The sequence below is a fragment of the Phascolarctos cinereus genome, unplaced genomic scaffold, assembly GCF_003287225.1.
Source record: "Phascolarctos cinereus isolate Bilbo 61053 unplaced genomic scaffold, phaCin_HiC Scaffold_726;HRSCAF=1367, whole genome shotgun sequence".
Taxonomy (NCBI): Eukaryota; Metazoa; Chordata; class Mammalia; order Diprotodontia; family Phascolarctidae; genus Phascolarctos; species Phascolarctos cinereus.
In genome coordinates, this window is record NW_027556098.1 from 37813887 (window position 1) to 37839980 (window position 26094).

The window sequence follows — 26094 nt, forward strand, 5'->3', positions numbered from 1 at the left end:
GGAAATGTAGGCAGATTTTGCCCCCTCCCCCACCCCCTCCCGTACCCAGCTACGTCCAGAGAGGCGGCTCCCGGCGAGTGGGAACTACATCTCCCTATATCTCCCTTCGGCAGGCAAGGCGGAAGGACCGGGGACTACAGCTTCACCCTCCGCCAATGAGGGCGTAAACAATATACGCGCGTGCCTTACCCGGAAAGCAGTCTGGAGGGCGGGAGGTTTTTTGTTCTTCTCGTATTTGTTTTTAATCCCGAAAACAAATAAAACCTGTCAGAACACCTTCCGCCGCTAGGCATTACGGGAGATGTAGTTCTCCGGGTCTTCTTCCCCAATTTCACCTTCGCGGTGAGGGGGAGGAGAGGCTTTTGAGGCTGACGGTTGCTTGTCACGGACACTGCCCACGCGAGTCTGCTTCTTTGTCCACAGGCGCGGCAGTAGTTTTTTACCCGTCTTCGCCATCCTCCTCCTCCTCACTTCTCTCCCTTTCCCCACGTGCCCCCCTCCCCCAAAGGCCCTCATGTGCATCCCTTAGCCTGGGCTGTGGACCCCGAAAGGGAGGGAATGTGGGGCCACAGTTTAGGGAAAGACTGACGTCACCCTATAGGCAAGGCAAGATGAAAGGACCGGGTGTTTTGAAGAATCCATTCTTACGGTAATTTGAAAGAACTTTTACCTGGGAGACTGGAGAGCTGGTTTTCCAGCCCTAGCTAACTCTTTTAAAACACTCAATTTTATAGGTGTTTGTTTAAAAAGGGGGGGGCGTGGCTTAAAATAAGGAGTTTTTGTGTGTGTGTGTGTTTGTGTGTGTCATGGACCCCTTTGCCCCAGCCTATGGACCTCTCCGAATATGTTCTAAATGTATTAAATAATACTGAAATACAGTTTTCCTTAAGAGCCTCCGGACCAGATGATAGATAATGTTCCTTTTTAGATCCAGGATTCCAGCATTCTGCCTTGATGCTCCCTCTGAAATCCTAAAATGATATAATCATAGAATGTTACAGTTGGATCCGGACTTAGGGATCAACTAGTCCAATTCCCTCATTTTACAGATGGAAAAAGAGTGAAATTCAGAGCTTTTCAATGATGTTTTAATGGCAGAGATGCATAGTGCTAGAACCTGGTCTTCTGGTTCCAGTCTGGCACATATTGATACATTTAGTAGCACAACCTAAGTTTTAGAATTTACAGCATCTAAATAGCTTTCAAATTACACCTTGGTGGCATTTTTTTTTCCATCCTTGATATGCAGAGTCATAGAATCTTGGAACTAACAAAACAGCATTTCATAAAAGTTCAGTGAAGTTTTAACCTTATCAAAACTCAAGCTTTAAGCTCACCAAAGCTTAAAACTGCTGTGAGACTTTTGGGATAACCTGCATATTAAAGCTGATTTTATAAAAACAACAACAAAACAACTTTTAAGCTCCCACAAAATAATAGAATTTGAAATGAATCCTCTAGGTTTATACCAACCAAGGCCTTCAAACAGTGTTGGCTATGCTGCTTTCAGCCACCACTTTCTCAAGTTCCATATTCCTTCTAACATTTTACTTTTCTGTCATATTGTTTGTGTCCTTCATTTTAAAGGTTTCCAGGGGGATGACCTACATTTTATGCCGGGGTACTGGGGATACTCAGAAGCTATGGGCCCTTCGTGAAAGAAGAGTATAATATCAGATTTAGGACTTTTGCAGAAATTTCCTGAGATACTAGGGAACTTCCTTTCCAGCAATTTTTAATCTGTTTCAATCTTATTAATCTTATAAACTTCTTGTACCTGATAATATTGGAATATGTTTTTAGTAGAAAGACTGTTTGTTGGAACTCTTGAGCTATTTGAGTCCACCAGATTGCACCAGATACAGAAGAATGACTGGGACAGCATTGGCCAAGCAGTAGCTAGATGTTCTGTAATTCTATCCGAGAAGTTCTTCACATTTTCTTTGCATTTTGATGAACATATTAACACCTTGTCTCTATTATACCTTTCCTTTCTGTGTTTTTTTTTAATCAACTGGACTAGGGTTGGGGTGGGAGAATCAATTGTTAATGGATGTCCTAACCAACTCCTCCTTCTACCCCATACTTAACTAACCATAAAAAAATCATGAGCATAACCCTTCTGTCAGAAGCTTTGCAAAATTGTTATCTGAATCTAGGATTTTCTGATAGAACTAGCTATGCTTTGGAAGATTTTTCACTTTTCTGATTCCTTATACCTTTAAGAGAATTTAAGAACATTACTATCTGACACTGTCCGTGGTATTTTTTACTAACTCTCCTTGTACACATAATTCAGAAGTCTCAAAGAATGAACAAATATATTTGCAGATTAAAGGAAATAAATAGGACTTAAACAAAACTCTGAGAAAATATGTTTTCTAGGAGCAGCCTTTTCTGAAGCCCTATAAAGCCCCAAGTTATTAACTGTCGTGGTAGATTCTGTGTCTTATATGGCATCTTATATATTTTTCTATTGAAGCTCCACATATTCTCTTCCATAGTTCTTCTAGCACAGTATGACTCATTACTCTACCTCTGTTCTCTCTCATTCTTAGCAGATGGTGGGATCATTGCTCCCCATCAGTTTGCTATCATTGAACCCTTTCTATCTTGTGTGGTGTCACTTTGCCTGTGGTTCTCCAACAGATGGTAACAGTTCTCTTCTGACACTCTCAGTTTGCAGTCTGTCAGTCGGAAGCCAATCTCTTTGGGAAGTAGGGGGTGTTATTCTAGAGCTCACATGCCTTGGCAGAGATAAGTAGCTCCCTTGTATACATCTCTTACCACAGCACTACATGGTGCTAACAGCTGAGACAGCAGAGGCTTAATTTTTATTTTCCTTGATCTGGAAATAACTGAACAAAAGTGGGTAACAGGAAGTTGACACACAAAATTAAGTAAGGTGATAGAAAGCACTTACTTGTCCTTGATGAAGCAGGTCACTTTGACCAAGTAAATACATCCTTGGGTATGGAAAGAACTATAGGCATGATTGGTGAACTGCTGTCAGTGATGTTTGAAAGATCTTAGAAAAAAATACGCAGCATTGTAAGAATAGAGGACAAATATCTCAATTTTCGAAACAAGGAATAGACTATAAACTGCCCACTATAGTCTAATAGGCTTGACTTCAATACCTAGAAAAAATCTGGAATGTATATGTAATTAAAGGTTTGTTTAATTAAAAGCTAGAAAGGGCAGTTAATGATAAAAATGCCGAGATAGAGAAGCTCAAAGTTTATAATCATGCTAGTACATTAAAGGGGGCTTTTATCTTAGAAAAGGAATGTAATGTTAATTTTGACATATAGTCAATTGCAGGGGTAAGGTTCCTAGAAAATGTCATGAAAGTAAAACATGTGAATGTTGTATTTGTAGGAAATAGGGGGTTAGGTTTCCATGACCAACAAAAACTGTAATCTTTTTCAGCCCACAGCAACTGCAGACATTCGGGCATATTTTCTCGCTAAACCGCATCACTAACTGCGTGCTTGGGCTTAGAGCAGAAAGGATTCGCATTACACTTTGGGGGCCTAATTGTAACACCAAACTTGAGTTTAAAGGTACACAATGAAAATATGCAAGCAATGCATAGGGAGCTCTTTACAATGGTAGGATGAATAAGATCAGTGAAACACCTAGTAAGATACCTTCTGCTCCACAAACTTGTGTGCAAGAGGCCTTTCATTTTTTTCTCTACTGGGCAGTCATGAAATGCGAAAGTGAAAATGAAGTTACTAATAAAGTCATAAGAATGCTTGAAGCTGTCAAAGTTAAGTGGGCAAATGTTGAAGATTAACAACTTTTTTCATAAATGGAACATTCTTTGAAAAGGTGAACCAACTAGATCTGTATTCTTGAAATCTTGTTCACTTGCCTTTCAGTGTGTCACAATGAAGAGGAAAAGCATGGAATAGTGTCTGCCAGCAATGAAATTGATGAGATCCAGCTTGAAAATTGACCAGTTAGTTCTAATTGACCATTTGCTGAAATGAAATGAAAAAATAGTCCTAACATATTCTTTGTTTTAAATTTTATAAATATATTTGCATAGGCATTTACATATATATTAATTAAGATGTTGACAAGCACAACATGCATTTTCTCTTGAAACTTAAAAACTCTAGTCCTTCAAATTAAAATAAAATATTATTGAAAAATTAGGATTTCAAAATATAATTGAATTATACATGTCATATTATAATCGTGATAAAAAGCCCATGAAAATGCATTTACCATAATTAGTAAACCAATCATGTAGGTATTTATTGAGTGCTTGCTCTGCACAGTACTGTATTGGGTACTTCAGGGGATGCAGAGATAGTATAAGACATGATCCCAGATGCCAAGTAAGTTTATCATTTAGTTGAGGAATGACTATGTTCTTGAATTACTTGTCTTTCTATTTTGGTCAACATTATTATGCACTTTAAAAGCAGGGAATAATTCATTCTATTTAATAGACTTGTTCAGTGAGTTTTAAAGTAATACTTTAATAGCAGATTAGGCACCAAAATGTTTACTTTAAAAATCTATTAAAATGACTGTAGCAAAGTTGACGTGGTAGCACAGTTTTCTTTCTAGACTCAAAGAACAAAATGTAATTCACTGGCGTAAATCATGCATAATATTCGTGATGTGAATGCTTAATTTATTTAGAGGACCTGGATAAAATGAGTGATAGAATTCTATATTTAAAAGATTTTAAGTAAGATGAGTGAAATTAAATGGCCAGTAGGTGTCTCTATTATATAAGATACCTATAATTCTAAGTTTTTCTGTTTAATGACCTTATTTTTCATCTGACTAAAATTTTCTCTGTTCCATTTTATATGTTAATTTTCCTCCTCCTCCACTTTAAGGAATCCTTAGCCTCCACTATATTTCCGTACTTTTTTCCTTAATACTTGTTTTAATATTTTTTCCACCTTATATAATGTAGGCTCTACCTAATAATTCTTCTCTAATCGCTTGTTTTTTATAGCATTGACACTGACATTTATTTAAGAACTTTTTTATTTCATTAAATATTTCCCAATTACATTTTCTAAATTAACATTCATTTTTAAAATTTTGAATTCTTTCCCTCCTGTCCCCCTTCCCCCACACTTTGAGAAGACAAACAATAGGATTTCAGTTATACATATATTTCCATAGTAGCCATGTTGCAAAAGAAAACACAAGCAAAAAATAAACAAACATAAAAATAAAGTGAAAAAAGTGTCCTTCAGTCTGTACTCAGAGTTCATCAGTTCTCTCTCTTTTCATCATGGATCCTTTAGAATTATCTTGGATCATTGTCTTGATCAGAGTAGCTAAGTCACAATTGATCATCATTACAATATTGCTGTTACTGAGACTCTGAAGTTCTAAATGAAATACAGAACTGCATTTTCAGAAGCTTCATGAAAATTAAGTATCATTTAGAATACTTAACAAGTTCATATTAAGAAATTGAAACCAGTCTTTTCACCAAGTTGGTTTTTTTTGGGGGGAGAGCAGTGCATTTTGCTTTGTCACTCCTCACCTCTACTAAAATCCCTGATTTTCTTTACAGCTCAGGTCAAAGGTCACCTTCTACATGAGACCTGTGTAGAGAGTCTATCACTTCCTACTACCATTTCATCAACAGCTTCCCCAGGTGAGAAAAGGAGCCAAATGTTCCTTTGACCAAGCTTTATACCCTTCTGTCTCTTGCTGGGTGCAATGTCTCCTAAAGAATGGCAGCAAGGGACTGGGCCAGGCATCTTCCATCTACCCCAAAGCAAAGACTTCATCTGTTCCAGCATCAACCTCCTGCTACCAGCCTAGTTCCCAAATGGGGTGTGGTGAATCTTTTGTGCAAAGAGGAGCAACTTTTGATCTCAAACCTTAGTTGCAATTGTTCTACGAGAGAAGAAATGGAAAATTAGTGGGGAATGTGACTTCTTTCCCCAGCTCTGCCAGTAAGTCTTCCATCTCCTGCTGTGCCCTTTTCCTGCTAATCTCCTCCCTTTAGAAGGAAGAAGAGTAGTGAAACAGGGCCTTCCATCTGACCTAATGCTTGCCATCTCATACTAAACTTGCTTCTAGACTGATCTCTGTTCTCCTTGGGAAGGACTAGCATCCTCCTTTCAGTGATGAACACCTAGTCATACTCTTCACATCCCTGTGATTCTGAACCCCTGTAGATAAACATCAAAACCCCATTCCATATCCCTGCCACCTGATTCCTTATTCTCATTTCCCTCAATGCTCCCATCACAAAGTTTCAACAAAACATCACCCAGCCCTTCCACTATTATCTCTGGAATGTCTCTTCCACAGGCAACAAACTTCCCTTCATCCTAAGTCTTTTCCTCTCTCATCCTTTCCATCTACTAGCTATTACTGAAATCTGGTTCCCCACCAGATGACACAGCCTCCCTTGCAACTCTATCCAGTACTGGTTAGAACCTCATTCATTCTTTCTGGCTCACTGGTTGAAGCTAGGAAGTTGAAATGCTTTTTGTTTCCCATTACCATTTCCAGGTTCTCCCCCAACTCTGTTACACAGAACCTCACCTCCTTTGAGGTTCATGCTATTCGTATGTACCACTCAATCAAAATCCTGGTAGCTGTTGTCTACGGAACCCTAGGTCACTCTCCTTCTTTCCTCAATACCTGGCTTACACTTTTCCTCTCCTTCCTACCAACTCCTGCCTTAATACTAGGGGATTCAACAAATATATTGATTCTCCCTGAAATGCCCTAACCACTCACTTCCTCTACCTATTCATTTCCCATGAAATACTCTTCTACCCCATCTCAGTTACACATAAAGATGGATGTATCTTTGATCTTGTCATCACCCACAAGTGTACCACCTCTATATTTAATGATTCTGAAATCCCTTTATCTGACCATAACCTATTGGCTTTTCACTCCTCCCTTACAAAACCCTACTCTTGATCTGCACCACAACCTCAATCCCTTGACCACTCAATTCTCTGCTCTGCATTATTCTCTTTTCCCTATCTTGACTCCTTGTTGAATCATTTCAACTCTACACTGTCTTCCTCTCTTGAATCCCTAGCCTCCTCTTTTATTTCCAGTTATACCTGGTTAAGCCTCAGCTTTGGATCATTCCCACCTTCATTCCTACACATGGGCTACTGAATAAAGATAGAAAAAATCATGCAACCATTTTCACTACAAATTTATGTTACACAACTTGCAGCTAGGCAATCTTTCTATACCTCCCTTATCAACTGAGTATCCCATTCTCCACAGCAGCACTTGAAAAACCATACCATTCCTTCTCAAACTTCTCATGGCTCTGCCTCCCCTATCCTCTCACTGAGAAGCTTGCTTCATATTTTGCAAAAAGTTGCCATGAGTTCCCTTTTCTCCCCTTCTTTCTTATCTCTTTTCACTCAGTTGCCTTCTGTCCAGTCTCCTTCAATCGTTCTCACATGATGAGGTGGCTTTACTTCTCTACCCATTTAAACAATCTCATTCCATCTTATTTCCTCTGTCATCCTCACTCAATCACTCATTTTCAATCTCTCCCTGCCTACTGGTTCATTTTCTGCTGCCTACAAACATGCTCATTTCTCATGCCTATTTCTCACCTATTCTGAAAACAAACAAACAACAACAAAAACCCTTTACTTGATCCTTCCATCCCCACTCATTATTGTCCTGTATCTCTTCTGCCCTTTGTAGCTAAACTTCTCAAAAAGCAGGTGCCTCCACTTTCTCTCCTCCCACTCTCTTCTTAACCTGGCCTTATCATTCCATCAAAACTACTTTCTCCAAAGTTAGGAATGGTCTCTTAGTTGCCAAATCCAATTGCCCTTTCTCAATCCCCATTCTCCTTGACCTCCCTGCAGTTTTTGACACTTGCTCATTTTCTCCTTGATACTCTCTTTTCTTTAGGTTTTTGGGGTACCAACCTCTCCTTGTTCTTCTCCTACCTATCTTATCTGTCTCCTTTGCTAGATCCTTATCCAACTCAGGCCCCCAACCTCTGTCTTCCTGCCAGTAATTATCTTGTATTGACTTTATATACATTTTGCATATACTGTGTAAGGGTGGAGCTTGATTGAACCAGTGAATCAAAGCACTCCACTTAAGGTATCTAACAAGATGCTTTATTCCCTAATAATGCCGTCAATTGAGACAGTCTGTATTGAATCAACCAAAAGCATGGGAGATTGCTAGTGCAAAGGCAAAGACAGGAGATGCCATGTCTGAAGAATTTCAAGTAGCTAGTGTTGCTTTTTCATAAATTTTGTGAAAGGGAATAAAGTGTAAGAAGACTGAAAAGGCAGGAATGGAGAGTTGAGATCAGGGACTGTTTCATTTTTGTCTTTGTTTCCCCAGCGCTCAGCAAAATGTCTATCTTGGGCACTTAATAAATGCTTATTTAATTGAATTTGAATCCCTGTATGAGGGAGTGCCCCCAAATGATTCAGTGTAGTTATGACCCTAACCTCTGCATATATGCCTCATAAAGAAATGAAAAAGTTGGAATCACACTCTTTGTTTATTGTCTAATAGGAACTTTGAAATAGAATTCCTTATTTTAACAAGGAAATGCAAATAATATTAGTCTTTTTTTTTTGGTTGATAACACTAATAAATAGCTAGCATTTGTATAGTACTTTATAATTTCCTTGACTATCTGTGTTTGTAATGGATTTTGTTTTTCTTCCTTTTTCAATGAGGTGGGAAGAGAATGCAGATCTGAAAATTAAATTGAATCTAAATAACATCTCCTCCTATCCTCACATCAATCCTGAGAGGTAGGTGCTAGGACTATCTTCATTTGATAAATGAGGCAGATAGAAGTTGAGTGACTTACTCAAGGTCACACAGCTAGTAAGCCTCTGAAGTTCTGACTCCAAATCCAGGGCTCTATCCACTGCACAATTCCTATTCAATGGCTGGGTGTCAAATGGACAGAAAAATAACAAGTATCCTTATTTATTTTTGCTAATATCTTTTAAAACTTTCTTAAAAATCATATTAAATTTGATTTGGGATTAAATTTGATCCTTTGTGAATCACATAGATAAATGGTTCATTGTGTCATATTAGGTGTTGATTTGATATAGGAAAACGGGTAAAGAGGAAAGAGAAGACAATTGTAAGCCAATTAGAATTATTCAGATGATGGGGTATAATATCCTTGTTAGATTACAAGTTCCATCAGATCCGAGATATTTCACCTCCCTAAGTGTCAAGTAGAGTACTTTGCATAAAATAGGTCCTTAACATACAGTTGCCAAATGACTAAATTAGTCATTTATATGCAACTAAGAAGCTTACATCTTTTCTATAAGTTTTGGTTTCTAGAAAACTTTTGCCTACACCCTTCCCTAGAATGTAACAGAATTGTCATCCAGAATAGCTTTCTTCAAACTTGTTGCAGAGGAATTTCAAATCATTTAAAGACTGGAAATTCAGAATCCCAAATGATTCTTTGGTTGTGTTACCACTGTAGTGACAACACCCACACTAACCACTTTTGTCCTCCTTGGCTACCCATCTCTTCTAAAATGCTTGCTGTTCTTCCCTGTCATCGCTTCATCAGTACAATTCTTTGGCCTTTCTCATATAAAACAAGCAAACAGAAAAGGAAAGCTGTACTCTTCTTTTGTTTCCCTGTCTCCCTGTGTGTTTGTGTATTCAAGATTCTGCTTATGCATCATAGTTTGAAAAAGCTTGATTAGTACTTGATATGGGGTATACTACTACATGCAGAAAATAGAAAATATAGGCAATTTTCTTATTATTGTATTTTTCATATTTCAGTTTCCCCCTCTTTAAGAGGCAGGAAATAATAGCAGTTAGTTCCTGAACTCAGAGGATTATTGAAGCATGAATTAAAATATGAGCAGTGTAGAAAGGGAAGAATCAGAAGCAATCAAACTCAATAACCCAGTGTTCCAGAAAAGAAATTACTTGGAAAAGAACTCTCCATTTGACAGGAACTTATGGGGAAAATTGGAAAGTAGTTTGGCAGAAATTAGGTTGAGAGCAATATTTTATATAATATACCACCATAAGCTTAAAATGGATATGTAACCTGAATATAAAAGGTCAGAGCATAAATAATTTATCCACATGCCTTTTTTAAATACTCTGCAGAATGAAAATATTTGAATTAAAAAGCACTTGTTTGTTTAAAAAGCTAGGGATTCTTTATCATTTACAAAAGCAGAACACCCCTCCCCCAGCCCTCAGTGATTCAGGAGCTTGCATTTTAATAGTGGAAGATAATAGATATAAGGGAACTACAGCCTAGGAGGGATTGTTTGGTCTCCGAAGTTATAGATTTAGTGATTGTAGCTATAATTTGGTCGATTTTTGTTCCCATACTAGAAGCAATGGTAATCTTTTTTAAAAATTAATTTATTTTAAACTTAAATACAAAATAAGAAAAGAAAAAGAAACATATTATAAACTTAAATATTGAAACTTAAAACAAGATAAGAAAAAAAAAGCATTGCCATATGCACAGTAGAATGTAAGAGAGGATTCAAATATACAGCAATACGTTTCCAATTCAAGAAAGCCTATGTAATAAACATGGAGCATTGTGTTGAGAGCCATCCATCTTTTCTTTGTTTTCTTGTAAGTTTTCTTTTGTTTTCTGCTGTGCGGTTTTTACTTTGTTCTTTTTTGCCCCTTCTTCCCCCCACCCCAGACTACAATTAAGTGCAGATACACACACACACACACACACACACACACACACACACACACACTCACATATGCACAAATGTATATATATACATATACCCGTGTGTACATACATTTACATACACATACATATACTTAGATATTGATAGTCATAGTCATATATAGACATATACATTCATATGAATCTATGTAAGACCCTACTATACTTATTTGTCCTCTGTTTCTCTGAGAGTGGATAACCTCTTCTTTCATCGCAGTGGTAATCTTGATTAAATTGTTGTTCTCAGAGCAAGAGGTACAAAGTAGGTTTCCTGTGGGAAGGCTGGGATAAAGCATGACTGGATCTGGAACCGGCTAGATATAGTGGACTCTCAAAAATAAGTATAGTGTGGCTCTAGGTCAGAAGTTGCAGAGATATGTGACTTAGCTCCTCCAGGGCATGGTCTGTAGATGCCCAATTCAAAGGGTGCAACAGCAGCAGGACAGATGACAAGATGACTGGGCCCAGAAAAAAATGCTACCTATTCTATTTTTTAATGTTTCAGAAAAACAAGACTGATTCCACAGTCTCCATCCATCACACATTCAAGTAGAATAATATTGTGTTAACTTTTTAAATAATTTAACCAAAAGAATAATAAAAATGATAATGATTTTCCTTTTTCCCTATTTCCCTTGTATCCCTTCTGTGAACATAGTTACCACTGCATTCAAAGAGAAGAAAGGTACCAGGCACACAGATAATTTTAAATGAGATTTTAACATCCTTAATCTTGTTTCAGTAATTTGTTAGTCCATCTATGACTCAGGTTCTTAATTTGTAAAATGTTGGTCATAGACCCATAGATTCACAGCAGGAAGGAACCTGAGGGATTCTAGTCTAACTGAATATGAGGAGCCTAAGACCCAGAGAAATTAGGTTTAAGTGATTTGCCCAAGGTCATGCAGGGAATAAGTTTCAGAGTAAGGATTTGAACACAAGTCCTTTGATAGAATGCTATTCTTTCCACTTTACTGCAGTTACTAATCTTAACAATCTCTTAATTCACTTCCTTTCACATTTTTTATTCTTTTCCCTCTACTCACCCCTTTAATGGTTCTATTCATGAATCGTAATAGTAAAGATTGATGGTAATGAAGTATTCTTTTAATAAAATGGTTATTCTCTTAAATCTGACTCATTGTGAACTGGTCCAACTGTCCTAGAGAACAATTTAAAACTAAACCCAAAGGGCTATGTTGCGAGACAAATTCTAAGAGATGAAAGTTCCAAGCGTGATCAATTTATTAGCAAGACTAGCACTTGTCAGTAAATAGAGTCAATGGACTTTCAAAAACCAAAGACCCCAGGTGAGGGTTGACCAGGTCTTTTATAGTGATTTACAAGATGATGGCAAAATCTCAACTGACTTAGTTGTGCCTTCTTCCATTTTGCTTAGAAAGTAAAAAACCTCTAACATCAGCTTGATATTACTCCACTTCTGAAACCCCCTTAACCGCAAACAAGACATGATTCAGAGAATTTGGGAATTGCTACACCAGTGTAGATTAAATAAGCTTGACCTTTGAGTTACTGAAGTTTCTCTGGAATGTGGGCAGTGGGTAAAGTTACAAGGATTGAGGTATAAGTCACAAGATAAGGGTGAAAGTCCAAGGCACAGGAATAGAATTGTGACCCAAGTGACCTGAGGTTAGAAAAGTAAACTTGCAAAGGTAAGGAATTTAGACTCACATAGTGAAGGGTAACAAAATGAAATTAGAAAAAAATCAATTTTCAATTTCACAGCTATAAAACTGAGCATATTCTTTGACCCAGCAATACTACTACTAGGTCTGTATCCCAAAGAGATGAAAGAAAAGGGAAAATTATCTATATGTACAAAAATATTTACAGTAGCTCTTTTTGTGGGGACAAACAATTAAAAATTGAGGGAATGCATATCAATCAGAATGGCTGAATAAGTTGTGATATATGATTGTGATGGACCATTATTGTGCTATAAGAAATGATGAGTAGGATAATTTTTAAAAAAAAGTGTGGGAAGACTTATGTGAACTGACACGAAGTAAAGTTAAAACCAGGAGAACATTTAACACAGTAATAGCAATATTATAACAATGATCAATTGTGGAAGACTTAGCTACTCTGACCAATACAATGATCCAAGACAATTCCAAAAGACCCGTGATAAAAAATGCTGTCCACTTCCAGGTGATAACTCTGGATGCACATTGAAGCATACTTTTTTTCAATATGTTTCTTGCTTTTTATATTATTTTATTTTTTGCAACATGCCTAATATGGAAATAAGTTTTACATGACTTCACATGTCAGAGAAACTGGTGTCCCAAGTCATAAATTCTCCTCCGGTTAAACCTATCATAGAGTCCCTATCTGTTAACCCAGGCATTACACCTCTTCTTCCACAGCAGTACTCTTTAGTGTCATTCTCTCTCACTAATGTGATCGCCTCTTTTATATGCCTAGAAATATCTACTTTCTCCCACTTCTTCAGTTCTCTTGCAGTTCCTTTTTTTTGAGGGGAGGGAGGTAGGAAATGAGCCATGATGACCTTCTCTATCATCTTCATTTTTATTTCTTATATCTTTATCTGATTATGTATTTTTTTGTCCCTTGATCCTCCCGTGTGTGTGTGTGTGTATGTGTGTTTGTGTGTGTGTGAGAGAGAGAGAGAGAGAGAGAGAGATTCTTCCACAATTAAAAAAAATAAACTGTAGCTCAATCTTTTTCTCTCTTATTCTTTTGGATAAATAAGTTCTGAACATGTGGTAATTTATTTCCGTACTTTTTCTTTTGTAGGTGTACTAATTTGTCTTATGTTTCTGTTGTTTAGGATGTTTGCTAATTAAATATTCTTCTCAGATACGGTTGTGTTTTTCTTGTTTGAACGCTTTGATTGCCTCCTTTGTTGAACATCCATGTTTGTGATCGTCAGGTTTGAGTGATCATAGGGTTCGGGTTTGCAGGGAATGTGTCATTTTGGCTCGCAGCATGTGCTGCTTTATTTTCAGAATAGACCATTCCATTCTTTCTTGCCATTTTTTGGTTACTGCAGAATACTCGTGTGTATTTCAGATTTCCTTTGTGTTATATTTGAAGGTTTGCTTTTTGTTTTGGCTGCTTGCAGTATTTGTTATGAGCCACTGAAATTGTTGGGGTAGTGAGGTAGGCTCCATGGAAAGAGAACTGGGCTTGGAATCAAGAAGACTCATCTTCATGAGTTCAACTGTGGCCTCAGACACTTACTAGCTGTGTGACCCTTGGCAAGTCACTTAACTCTGTTTACCTCAGTTTCCTCATCTATAAAATGAGCTGGAGAAGGAAACTGCAGACCACTCCAGTATCTCTGCCAAGAAAACCCCAAATGGTGTCAGGAAGAGTCAGATGCTTCTGAACACCAACGACAACAACAACAACAAAATCCCTGAAACTGTCAAATGTAAGTGCTGTGTACCTTGGAGAGTGGAGTGGTTTTTGTTTCTGGATTTGATCTATGAGTTCTTCTGATTGATATTTTGTTTTCTGTATTCAGAAGTTCTGTGTATAAAAGTTTTATTATTTCTTACAGAATGGTCCTCAAGTTGTTTTTTTCCTTTTTTTAATTTGTCATTATTTTGGGAGACCTAGGATCCTTACTTGTTTCTATGCATCATGTCTTCAAGTTCAGTTAGTTTGGCTTATCTAAATTTCATGTATTCTTTTAACAGCCTTTTAATTCTCTTCTGTCATGTTTCTTTATCTATCAATATTTTTGCATTCTGCATCTGTTGGCATCTCTTTCAATTTTTTAGAGACTTTCCATTAGGGATTCCATTTTTCCCCCTGCTATTTGAATTTTTAGACTCTGCATTGAGAACACTAAGTTCTGAGCTATACTAATTCCTAATTTCTTTTATGGATTTCATTTCTCTTTTGAATGGCTTCAGAATTTTTTTTTTTGTTTTTGCTCCATGATTTCTTGAGAGTCCACAGGATTCTATATTTCATCAGGCATTGGTTCATTTTTATTTATCTTGTAATATTTGTTAAAAATTTTGTAATCTCTTTGAGCACTTATCCTTTCTTCATGTGGTAGGATTCTCTCTGTTGATTTATTATTTATCTGCTTGTGCTCTGGACTTTTTTGAAGGGCTTCTTTTCCTCTTGAAATATTTGGTATTTTAACTTCTTTTTTGTATAGTCCTTTGTTAGTAAATTGCTGATACACCCCTCTTTTCTAATGGGAATACTCGTGACTACAAAGCTGCTTTAGCCTCTTCATAGGTTGGGAAGTTTAGGGTTCTCTGCCTTGGATCCCTTCTCTGAGCAACCTCTTAGGGGACAGGACTGGCCCTAACTAGTCTCCTTTCAAGCCTGGTGCAGCTGCACATGAAGATCCTGTACCTCAATTACTCCTCTGTTTCTCTTTCTTTTCTTCTCATGGTTTGGCTGAATCAGTATCTTCTGATTTTTACATAGAACAAAAGGCAAAATGAGAGTGTTAGGGGCAGAGTCTTTGCATCCTTGTGAGGAAATTGTTGGAATTGAGTGAACCACACTACCTCCATCTTGAGGCTCCGTTCTGGATCTAGCTCAGTTCCCTTTCTATTCAATTATGGGCCTAGTCCAATTTCTGTCTTGTGAGAACACTTTATTCAATTATCAGAATTATTAGAAAACTTTTGTTGCATTGCTTGGCTAGCAAGCTGGACCACCTCTACTTTTCATTTAGAGACCCTTACCTAAGGACGTAGGTTATACTGAGCTGAAATCCAGTCAGATCTGAAGATTAATGCAACGTTTTCTCACAGTTATACATCTCAGGCAACCGTATGTCTTACCTGAAAACTGGCCCCGTACTAGTTAATCAGTTATTGTTTCCATGGTCTTTTGAATGTAGACACTTGGGGGGAGTGGTATACCTCTTTTTCTGATTTCAGGGAATTGTACCTGTTTGCTCTCACCCTCCCAACTTGGAAAGCCTTTAATCTATCTTCCAATTATGAATCAGAATATCTGATTTTGTATCCTGATTAATTGTTTTCTTTTAATTAATTGGTCTTATTTGATTAATTGTTTTAAGGCATAAAAATCTGTCTCCTGATGTATCCAGGGTCCAATGCCAAAGCTGAGGAGGCCAAGTCCTGATTTTTTATGCAGTTGGCATGCATGGCTTGATAAATCAATACTCTCAGAAGCTCAAACCTTTGTTTCCTCAGTCATTTCATCTTTCATCCACTACACTTGGGAGTCCCCAACCTTTGGCTAGACACTAGATGCAAGCCAGAATATTTTTAACCCCCACTTCCTCTTTACATGTTTAGGCACAGTTAGTATCTATCTGCCATTTGTGGTTAGGATGATGCAGACAGGAAGCAGGGTGTGCTGTCAGAGTTTCTGTAGCAAAGAAAGACCAAGATAGGATGCAGGCACAAGTGTATTAATACACTTTGCATCCCTGCTGAGCTTGTAGAGGGTAAGGAGGGGGTAGGAGTTCTGAGTGTTTTAAGGATTATAACTGACATTAATTCATAAGGATTTGCATCATTAAACTTCTGTCTTCCTTATCCTGTGATCATTCTACATCTAGTGTATAATTTCTTTGTTTTGGAGGTTTAAAGAGTTAAAATAGTCTGGAGATAGTGTCTAATCTGCCATCTGGCTGGTCACAGGATCAGGAAGCCCTTGACTTCGTCTTTTAGAAGGGTGCATGTCTTTCAGTTTGAACACAGATAATACTTACTTTGCCATTACAAGACTTGTGAATTCTTTGCAGGTGAGAGCAAAATCTTACTATTCTCTATACTTTCTGGAACCAAGATCCTCAATCTTTTTTTTTAAAGGCTTAAAATCTGTTTTTAATAATAATGTGGCTACTGTATTCCGATTTCATTTCTCAAATAAATTTTGGACTGTGAGAAGGCCAAACATCATATACACCAGTGAAAGTTGTGTAGCACACCTTCAGGAAGACAGGTAAGATTAAAAGCTACAGGCATCTGTAAGATAGCATCAGCACACAGAAACCCTGGCTCTTACCCCAAGCTTGTACTTGGACCAACAAGAAAGGTTGTGAACACTGACACACCAGCACCTCCCAGAGAGAGAAAAAGCTCCTAGATTCTGAGCTCCCCCCCCCCCCCCCGGTCCAAGAAACAGAAGTTTAAAAAACAAACAGCCTAAAAACAGATAACAAAACCTTTTCAGGACATAATAGAACACTGGGTTGGGAAGAGGAAGGGATTTTCTACTGGTATTGTTGCCTGAACTTTATGGACTCATCTGAGGTCCTAATCAGAGAGGAAATGGTGCTAAGCAAATTGTGTCTTAAGTGGGTGAGTGACCAGTGAGGGGAGAAAAGTGGAATGGTCAAGGGAATAGGGATATAGCTGGGTCTGCTTGTGCCGTGGCCTCCTCCCTCCAGCCTCTGTAGTCTTCACACTAAAATTTTGGGATTGCACTACATAGAACTAATTGACTAGATGCCCCTCCCAACCCCTCTCTGCCTTTGGTACACCTAGAGAAGTACGAGTGGTCAGCAGCAGAGCCCTCAGCACTCCTCTGAGGTAGAATTCTGGCTAGCGCAGAAAGGATCCTTCTCTGCAGAGTCAGAGGAAACTCAGCACTTTGTTATTATCTTCAGTGCTTGTTGGGTTGAAGTCCCCTCTAGGAGTTCTGCATGGAATATGGGGAAGGATTTTCCCCATTGCCCCAAGTTCTTCCATTGCACTACCCTGGCCAAAGTGGTCAGTGGCCCTAGAGTACTTGGGGGTACCAGCTGGCACATTAACACTCCCCAAAATCCTCTGTTGTTTATGATGAAACCACCTCCTACTTCCATCTGGCTCTAATAATTTCTTCATCTCCTCTTCAGTTATGCCAGGAAAGAGACTGACCATAAAGAGGCAGCTATTGGGTGAGTCTTCGCCCATGGCTTCCAAAAATTCTTCAGATCAATCAATAGGCACACCTTCATTCTGGCTGCTGCCCATTTGTAGGTATTGGTGGCGGTAGCTACTGCTGGTACTGGTACTGTTACCTTGGAGTGTGGTTCTGTTTAGCCCTGTTAGCTTTTATTTTTGTGGGTTTTTTTTCGATAAAATTCACGTCTGAGTTTTAATGAAAGGCTCCTTAATACTCAGCCTTTTGGTACCAGAAAGGCAAAACATCTGAACTCTATCCTGCCTTGATTCAAGGAAGAAAAGAGTTAACAGGGTGATGATGAGTAAGCACCTCTCCCTCAATTCACCAGAGTAACAACAGAGTCAAAGACAAAAAACCCACAGCCCACCTATGATGTGTATTCCTTCTCCTCGCATTTGCTTCTTGACTGCCGGAAGGCTGCCATCCAGATTGAACATTTCTATCTGGATTTGGAAAGTCAGACTTTTTGTGCCAACCTCTGAGAGCTTTGTAAACCCTTCAGGAGCAGCCCACAAAGAACAACCCTTCACTCATTTACACAAAACATCTGCCCACCCAAAAAAATACCCTCAGGAAGTAGTAGAAAAGAGTGCACTGAGAAGAGAGAGACATTTCATGGGGCAGACAACACTGTAAAGCAGCCTCTCCCCTGAGCAGAGGCAGCCAAGATCCTCAGTCATCACTGAGATTGTTGGTCTTGCTTGTAGCTCATGTGGCCAGCTGTGCTGTAGAAATGCCCTGGCTAACTGTTTCAGCTCTCCAATAGTCACTGGCCTCATCTTACTAGTACCTTCTCACCTCTTTAGCACACTGACAGATACAACCAACTTCTTTTCCCTTGTCTTACTAACTTCCTTTTCTTTCTTCTGCTCTACTTCCTCCTTATCTTTGAATCTTTCTTCTTAGGTTAGCACTTCTTAATTTCTTCCTCTAGAGGCTAGAGTCCTCCTACTCCATTTCCTTAAGTCCTTCTACTTTTCCTTCTCCTCAAGTCAGTGGGCAGCTAACATTCTTCTTGAAAACATAGCATTACTGATTTCGAGAAATGTAAATTACTCAAAAGCTATAGAATTAACAAATAATGTGGTTATTAACCAAGAATTACCTTGAACATAGCATCTTACATAGGAGGTACATAAGTTTCTTATTCCTGGTTTTACATCTAATGATTTTCTTACTAATTGTTCCATTTTGTGAGTAGTAACAGAAAGCACTAGTTGCCATTTTTAAGTCTGGTCAGAGTCTTGAGTGTTATTAAATAACAACAGAAGCCTTGAGAAACCTTTCTATAATTATTCATATCATTCCAGTATTCTTGTTGCTACTTTTCCTAACTTCTAATTAATTTTGATGGTGGTAGCAGGATTTTAAAGTGGTTTCAGAGACCAAGTGTCTACAGTCAAAAGAAAGTAGAAAATTAAAACAACTTTCTGGTTAATTTGTGAGTATCTTCTATTTATGCCTAAATACATTAAAGTGAATTTAGGACTGATTAGCAGCTGGATTCAAAACGTAGACTCAGTAACCAGCTTGGAGCAGTCTGTAGTGTAGTGCCCAGGGATATTTGTTTGGCCCAGTTCTATTTTATATTTAACAATAACTTCAACGGAGGTATGAGTGACATAATTATCAAATATATAAGTGACAGATATCTAGGAGAAATAGTTAACAAGTTGGAAAGAATCTGAATCAGAAAATATCTTGACAGTCTGTAATGTTGGGTTAGTAAATTTCATAACTATTAAATGGAAAGAAGGAAAAGTCCCAGGCTGCAACTGAATATTCCCTTTTCATAGGCTACCACAAAGATATGCTTTCTTTCACAACAGTCCATTCCTGTAACAGTGGGAACTAAGTAACTCATCTCCAATTACTGAGATACATCTTTATGAAATGTCAAAGAGCATGTCCCTTTTCTCCTCTCCATAGGAATCGAAAGTCCCACAAAAGGCTTGCCCACCTGTAAACTTATCTGGTCGATCAGGGAATGCCTCTGCGTGTCGTTTAGTGTACCATAATAGTGTTACTTTTCCAGTACCATTAGGAAAATTCTATTCATTCACAGTGAATTGGAGAACTTAAAAGAAAAGGAGTCACCCTGTTATTTTCTAAATGGAGATTCAGTTAAGTCTCTTAAATTGAAGATTTTTCTATGTAATTTTTGACTCTAAATCTTCTGGGCTATTGGTCTTAGGATGTTTGATAAAAATAATTTTGTGATCATGATGTTGAAAGTCCAGAGTAAATTTAATTTTAAACTAAGAAATCCATAAACTTATTAAGAGAAGTAAAACCAAATTCTATCTTTTGTGTAATTTCTAGGCTTTAAAGAAGTCTAATATAGAGAATCTATTAAAGAACCTAATGCAGGTTGCATGTGGACATGAAGGGAATCCTGTTAGATATTTTTTTTCTTCATTTCTCCTATCCTCTGAACCTGTGCCATTAATAGTCTCTACTCATATTGATTAGTGATACAGACCTAATTTCAATCTGTAATGTCATACTTTATCAGAAAGCCTCATTTTAGAATAGCAACAATGCAGATACATTTTATTAAGCACCTTTCTCAAGGCTCCTGATCCTGACATTCTACCTTGGCAAAAGGCCAGAAACATGAGAGTTGGGGAGCAGACTCCCAAGATGTCTAGTACTTGCTTGGCTTTTTCCACCTGCCTGTCTCAAGTGCTGAGAGCGATTGAAAGAGCTACGAATAGGCTTTGGCTATTGTGTGAGTATAAGGTAAGGTAGGTTGAGGTTAAATAAAGCTGTTCTGGAGCGTTGTTCCTACTATATTTTCTACTTACTATAGGAGACAGCCCTGATTTTAGAAAATAAGTCAGGTTTATGTTCTGGCTTAGATATTAATTAACTGAGTAACTTTGACAATTCACTTAATCTCACAGACTCATAAAATGTTAGCAGTATATGTGACTTTAGAAATCATTTAATCTAAAATCTTCTTTTTCCAAATGAAGAAACTAAGAGGATAGGTGACTTGCCCAGTGTCACAGAACTCTTGCATGAGTTTTCTCATTTGTATAATGGAGATGATGATACTTGCACTATCTACTTATAGAGGCGTGGTTTTTTTTGTTGTTTGCTTTTTTTTTTAATAGGAAAGTGCCTTATAAACTGAAAAGTACCATGTAAATAAATGAGTTGAAATTATTTTTATTATTTCTTACCTCCAACCCCCTTTCACCCAATCCTGATTCACTCTGTTTCCTACATTGAAGTGATTTAGGACAGCCAAAGTACTCACTGAATAATCGAGTCAGTACGGTGTTGTATTGTGTTGTGTAAAGAAGGCTGGCTCTAGAGGTAGAATATCTTGGCTTAGATCCTGGGTCTGCCGTGAACTGCCTGTTTGAACTAGGACAAGTCTTTTAACCACTGTGGAGCTTGGCTTACTCATCTGTAAGGTCACCTAGATCTCTAACTATGTATTAAAGGATTATGTGGATATAGTGAACACTGACAATACTCCTTTGTCCAAGGGATGTTCCTTTAATGCTTATATAAACTAGGCAGTGATCATTGGTTTATTGACCAATAGAGGTGTCCTTAAACCCCATGGGTAGTGTTGAATATTTTTATATTATTGAACTTCAAGCATCTGCCCTAAGATATATCCTTTCCATGTGTGGAATGGGCTGGAGATTGTGCTACCAGTTTGTAGAAATCTCTGAAGGTTTGAAGCCTTTTTAACCTATCTGCAGGATTGAATTGAGTGCTATGGTATTGAAATATGACATCCATATAGGTCTAATAACATAATTAGATTAACAAGCAGAGGAAAAATTATAGGATTTCTAACACTGACATGTGCTAAGTAGAGAATAGTATTGATCTACTCCAGAGGTACATTGTAAATAATAACCAATTAGTAGTTGTTTTTAAAAAAAAACTTTGAAAAGAAAGCGTTAGAAATCAGGGAAGTGGAAATGTGGGTGACTCAGCAAGTTTTATCAGTTTTCTGGGGAAACTTGCTCTGTTTTCTGCTCAGAAGATTATGATACATTTAAGTTATAATTACTGTAGAGTCTGTGACAGTGCTATCCATTGTGATTTAACTCTGGAATATTAGTGAACTGTTTATATTACCCACTCTCATTTGTACCATGAAAACTGAAAAGAACAGTAACAATAACAGAGTAATTTTTAGGAGACATGCGCAATAGAGTAAAGTTGTTTGTTATTTTGAGGGAAGGAATTTTGGAGAATTCTGACAGTTTTAAAATCTGAATAGCAAAAATTCAGTTTGGTTCTATTTGTTTTTTTTCATGACCCTCATTAGATTATAGTATCATAGATCTAAAAGGAAAGAGACCTCAGAGGCCCAGGTAGTTTAAATGATCTGCCCTCTGGGAATACCTAGTTTCCTTCAGGACTCTGGTGAAGTACCATTTTCTTCAGCTTTTAGGTGGGTTTGTTTGCCATAAATCCTTCTTCACTCCATCTCTTCACTCCAATTAAATCCTTCTTCACTCCATCTCTTCACTCCAATTACCTTGTATTTATTTTGTAGGTAGCTATATATGTACATCTTCTCTTCCTTGATAGAATTAAAGTTTCTAGAAGGCAGGTACTGGTTTACTTTTGTCTTTGCATTTCCATATATAATTATATTTAATCAATGTTTGTTGATTGATAGATTTCCCAAGGAGGTGGGATAGAAATTCAGGTCCTCTAACAACAAGTATAGTACTCTTTCCACTGTACTATGCTGGCTCTCACACCCTGGACTCCAGGATCTCCAGGGCATTGGCATGCAAATCAGTGAGTCAGTAAGCATTTATTAAGTGCCAACTATGTGCCAGGCACTCTGCTAAGCACTGGGGACAAAAAGAATGGAGAAAGAAAGTCCCTGCCCTTAAGGAGGAGACAACATGCAAACAACTTTAAACAAACAAGCTATGTACAGGACACCTAGGACAAATGAATAAATAATTCCCTCCTCAGTAGAGGAAAAGCCTTAGGATTAAGAAGGATTAGGAAAGGCTCCCTGAAGAAGATGAAATTTTAGCTGGGACTTAAAAGAAACCAGGGAAGCCAGGAGGTGGAGATGAAAAGGGAGAGTTTTCCAGGCATGAGGGACCACAATCAGTGAAAATGCCGAGAGCCAAGAGGTGTTGTTTGAGGAACAGCAAAGAGGATAATGTCACTGGATGGGAGAATCCTTAGAGGTGGGGGTACCCAAGCTAGCCATCTCTTAATTTCCTCCCCAGCTCCCCAGCTGCCCAGCTGCACTCCTTTGAACTTCTCCAGCAATCCTCCCAGGAACCTCATCATTGAAAGACTCATTAACCTACATTACTTTGGCCTTTGTGTTCACACCTCTTCAATATCCTCTTCCACTTTGGGGGTTGGAACTGGGACACCTCCCACAGCCTTCATTTGGGGAAAGGCTGCTTAGGGGGGCCATCTCTTCTTTTCCCACTCCGCTGAACTCTTTTGGACTTTTCCAATTTACCTCCTTGCCAGGAATCTCCCTTTCTGCTTCCGTGTGTGTGTGTGTGTGTGTGTGTGTGTGTGTGTGTGTGTGTGTGTGTGATCTTGACTTTGTAAACTCCTTGAGGGCAGGGACTGTCTTTTTTTCTTTCTTTCCATATTTATGTCCCCCACACTTAGCCAAGTGTGTAAGCATAATTGGTGCTTAATGTTTTTTGACTTACTGACTGACTAACCACATAAAGGCATATAAGATTTATGAAGACTGGAGAGGTGGTGGGCATGCGCTTAACTAAAGGGCTTTTAGATGATTTTATATTTGACCCTGGAGGTGAGGAACTGGAGTTAATTGAGTAGGAGAGTCAGATAGTTGAGCCTGAACTTTAGGAAAATCACTATGGTGGCAGAATGGAAGATGAACTGGGGTGAAGAGGGATTTATGGCAGACAAACCTTCCTATTGCCTGTGCCAGGGTGGTAGTAGTATCAGGGGAGAGAAGCAGGCATATTGGAGAGGTGTTGCTTTACAAATATGTAATTTAGTCCTTAAAACAACCCTGTAATGTATGTACTGTTATTACTCTCAGTTTGTAGATGAAAAAACTGAAGCAGAGTTAGTGAGTTGCCCATGGTCTCATAGCTAATGAAGTGACTGAGGCTAAATTTGAACTCAAGTCTTCCTGACTCCAGGCTCAGAGCTCTATGCATTGCCCTATCAACTGCCTTTTCAGACAGGGAGTTCTGTGGGCAGTGAGAATCTTAGGGAAAGGCTGTGCAATAGGGTGAAAGGGAGTCCCAGACCCATACCTGGGCACCATGATGGCAATAGATGCCATCTGGCGGCTTTGTCATCAACTACCCCATTCTAAGTAACAGATGCAGGGTGCAGACCTTTTCACTAAGGTGGTGTGCCAGAGTGGCTTTGCTAGGTTTTTGGTAGCTGCTAAGTTTTTGCACCCTGAAGTGATGTGTTAAGCAGTTTCTACCATTTCTGTGATTAATATATATTGATCACTAAGCTTGGGATCCTTAAGGATAATCTTTCTATTTGTAACTATTGGTCGTAATAGCAATGATTATTTCCGTGCCAGATCAGATGAAAATGGGATGGTGGCATGACCTATAATGTAGTGTTAATGATTACCAAGCACAGCTATTGTTCTGTTGGGGGGGCTTTAAAGGAAAAAGGTAAGTATGTTTTCTAATTACAAAATGTCTAATTATATGTGTATAAACAGCATATGACAGTTAACCACTCATTTTCATTATACATTGATTCATAATTGGCCGTACTGATTTTTTGAGTATTAATGAATAAATTTAAACATTCTATATGTAAAGTAATAAAAGTTATAAAACTGTAAAGCAGCTACCTAACTAGTCTATATTCACACTTAACCAGTGAGGGACCATCAATAGTCTCTCTGCCTTCTCCTCTCCCCAGGCAATTTTAGCATTCCCAACCCTTCTTAACATTCAATATATGTCAACACTACCATCCTTCTGCCTTCCATCCCAACCCACGGCACCTCTACATCATTCCCCATCACCAGTTTCCTCCCAACCCCATGCAGTCTTAAGACTTTAGGAAAACTAAATATTTCCCTACTCTAAGAAAGGTTGGAGTCCCTTTTCTAGGCCAATACAGACTAGCTAAAGCATATGTCAGAATAGCAACATGCAGTGCTGACACTGTGTGTAAAGTACTTTTTGATAGTGTGCCAATGGAAAATAGGGTGTGTGAAAATGTGACTATATTCTAGAAAGATACAAGTATCTGAAATCATATAATTTTTTATTGGCTATTACAGTTTTTATTATTTATTAGCCTAATTCTCTCGCCTCAAGACATAGACAGTGCAGGAAGGATGAAGATTTCAGTGGTAGGACATAAAAGGGTACTTAAGTGTTCTTCATATATTATTTTGGAAGTATAAAAGAACTGATCCCTTCACTTTACGTTAAATAACCCTGCAAAGTCCCTTGTTGTCTTGCTCAATATTGATTATACACTTTTGCTCATTTTGTCTTGCCTGCCTGGGAAGCCCACCCACTTCACTCATGGTATTCAAACCCTACTTATCCTTCCAGGCCTAATTCAAGTCCCACTCCCTCCATTAAATCTTCCTGCACAAAGTCATCTCATAACACTTATTTTCTATTTAGCAAGTAATTTTTCTCAATTTAGCACGTAGCTGTGTGTATTAGTCAAATGAGGGGAAGGGTAGTTATTTCCTCTTACTGGCATCTACCTTCATTTGGGTAGCTCAGCCCCTCCCTTCCTGCCAGCTTTCTCTTTTCTTAATTCCCCAGGCTCTGCTCCTTAGAGGGTGAGGATGATTTTCGTTTCAAACCTTCTAAGATAAGACAAAGGGAAGATGAAGTACTTGAGACCACAACCTAAAGAATACTAGCTCTAGGCCTTCCTTTCTCCAGGAGTTGGTCCAGATCCACAGTATCTCCATAAAAACAGAAATACATTTTCTTTTAGCTTAGCTCCAAGTCTTTGTGCCAGGAAGTTCCCAATCATTGAAAAGAATCTTTGTCTGTCTGTCTCTGTGTCTGTCTTGACTGTCAATCCATGTGTCTGTCAATGTCTCTATGTTTGTGTCTCTCAGTCTGTCTTTCTCTTTGTGTGTCTGTCTTTGTTTCTGTATCTGTCTGAATCTGTCTGTTTCTCTCTATTGTACTGGCAGTTGTTGATATAAAGACAAAGAAAAATCTATCATATCCTCAGACTGTTTAACATCTAAATATGGCAAAACTTTTCCATCAGAATATCAACATTTTGGATTAGTGTAATGGATCACAACAAACAGGAAAGTTGTAGGGGAAAATTTCTGAAGCAGCAGTAAATAAACACATAAATAAAATAGTCCAGATAGTTAAAAAAAAATTCCTAAATTCAAGAAGAAACAAATGCCACATAGACATGAAACATGAGTAGGAATATATCCCATTCTTTGTGGAGATTTCATTTTGTTTTTAGATTTCTTATAAAGTATTTGTGATAATAATCTAATTGGTCTTTTCCTGGAACTA

The 26094-nt window shown here is 38.1% G+C and overlaps 1 long non-coding RNA gene across 3 annotated transcripts in view; it reads left to right on the forward strand.

Annotated features, from left to right (window-relative positions):
* The first annotated feature begins 195 nt into the window (after nucleotides 1-195).
* LOC110212811 (uncharacterized) overlaps nucleotides 196-26094 on the forward strand; it is a 113726-nt gene continuing 87827 nt past the window's right edge. For 2 of the 3 annotated variants that reach the window (XR_013482832.1, XR_013482833.1), the window contains exons 1-3: nucleotides 196-649; nucleotides 5561-5644; nucleotides 8694-8771. This is a non-coding gene — a long non-coding RNA (uncharacterized LOC110212811). The remainder of the gene's footprint in view (nucleotides 650-5560; nucleotides 5645-8693; nucleotides 8772-26094) is intronic. The other variant, XR_013482834.1, reaches the window with a different exon arrangement.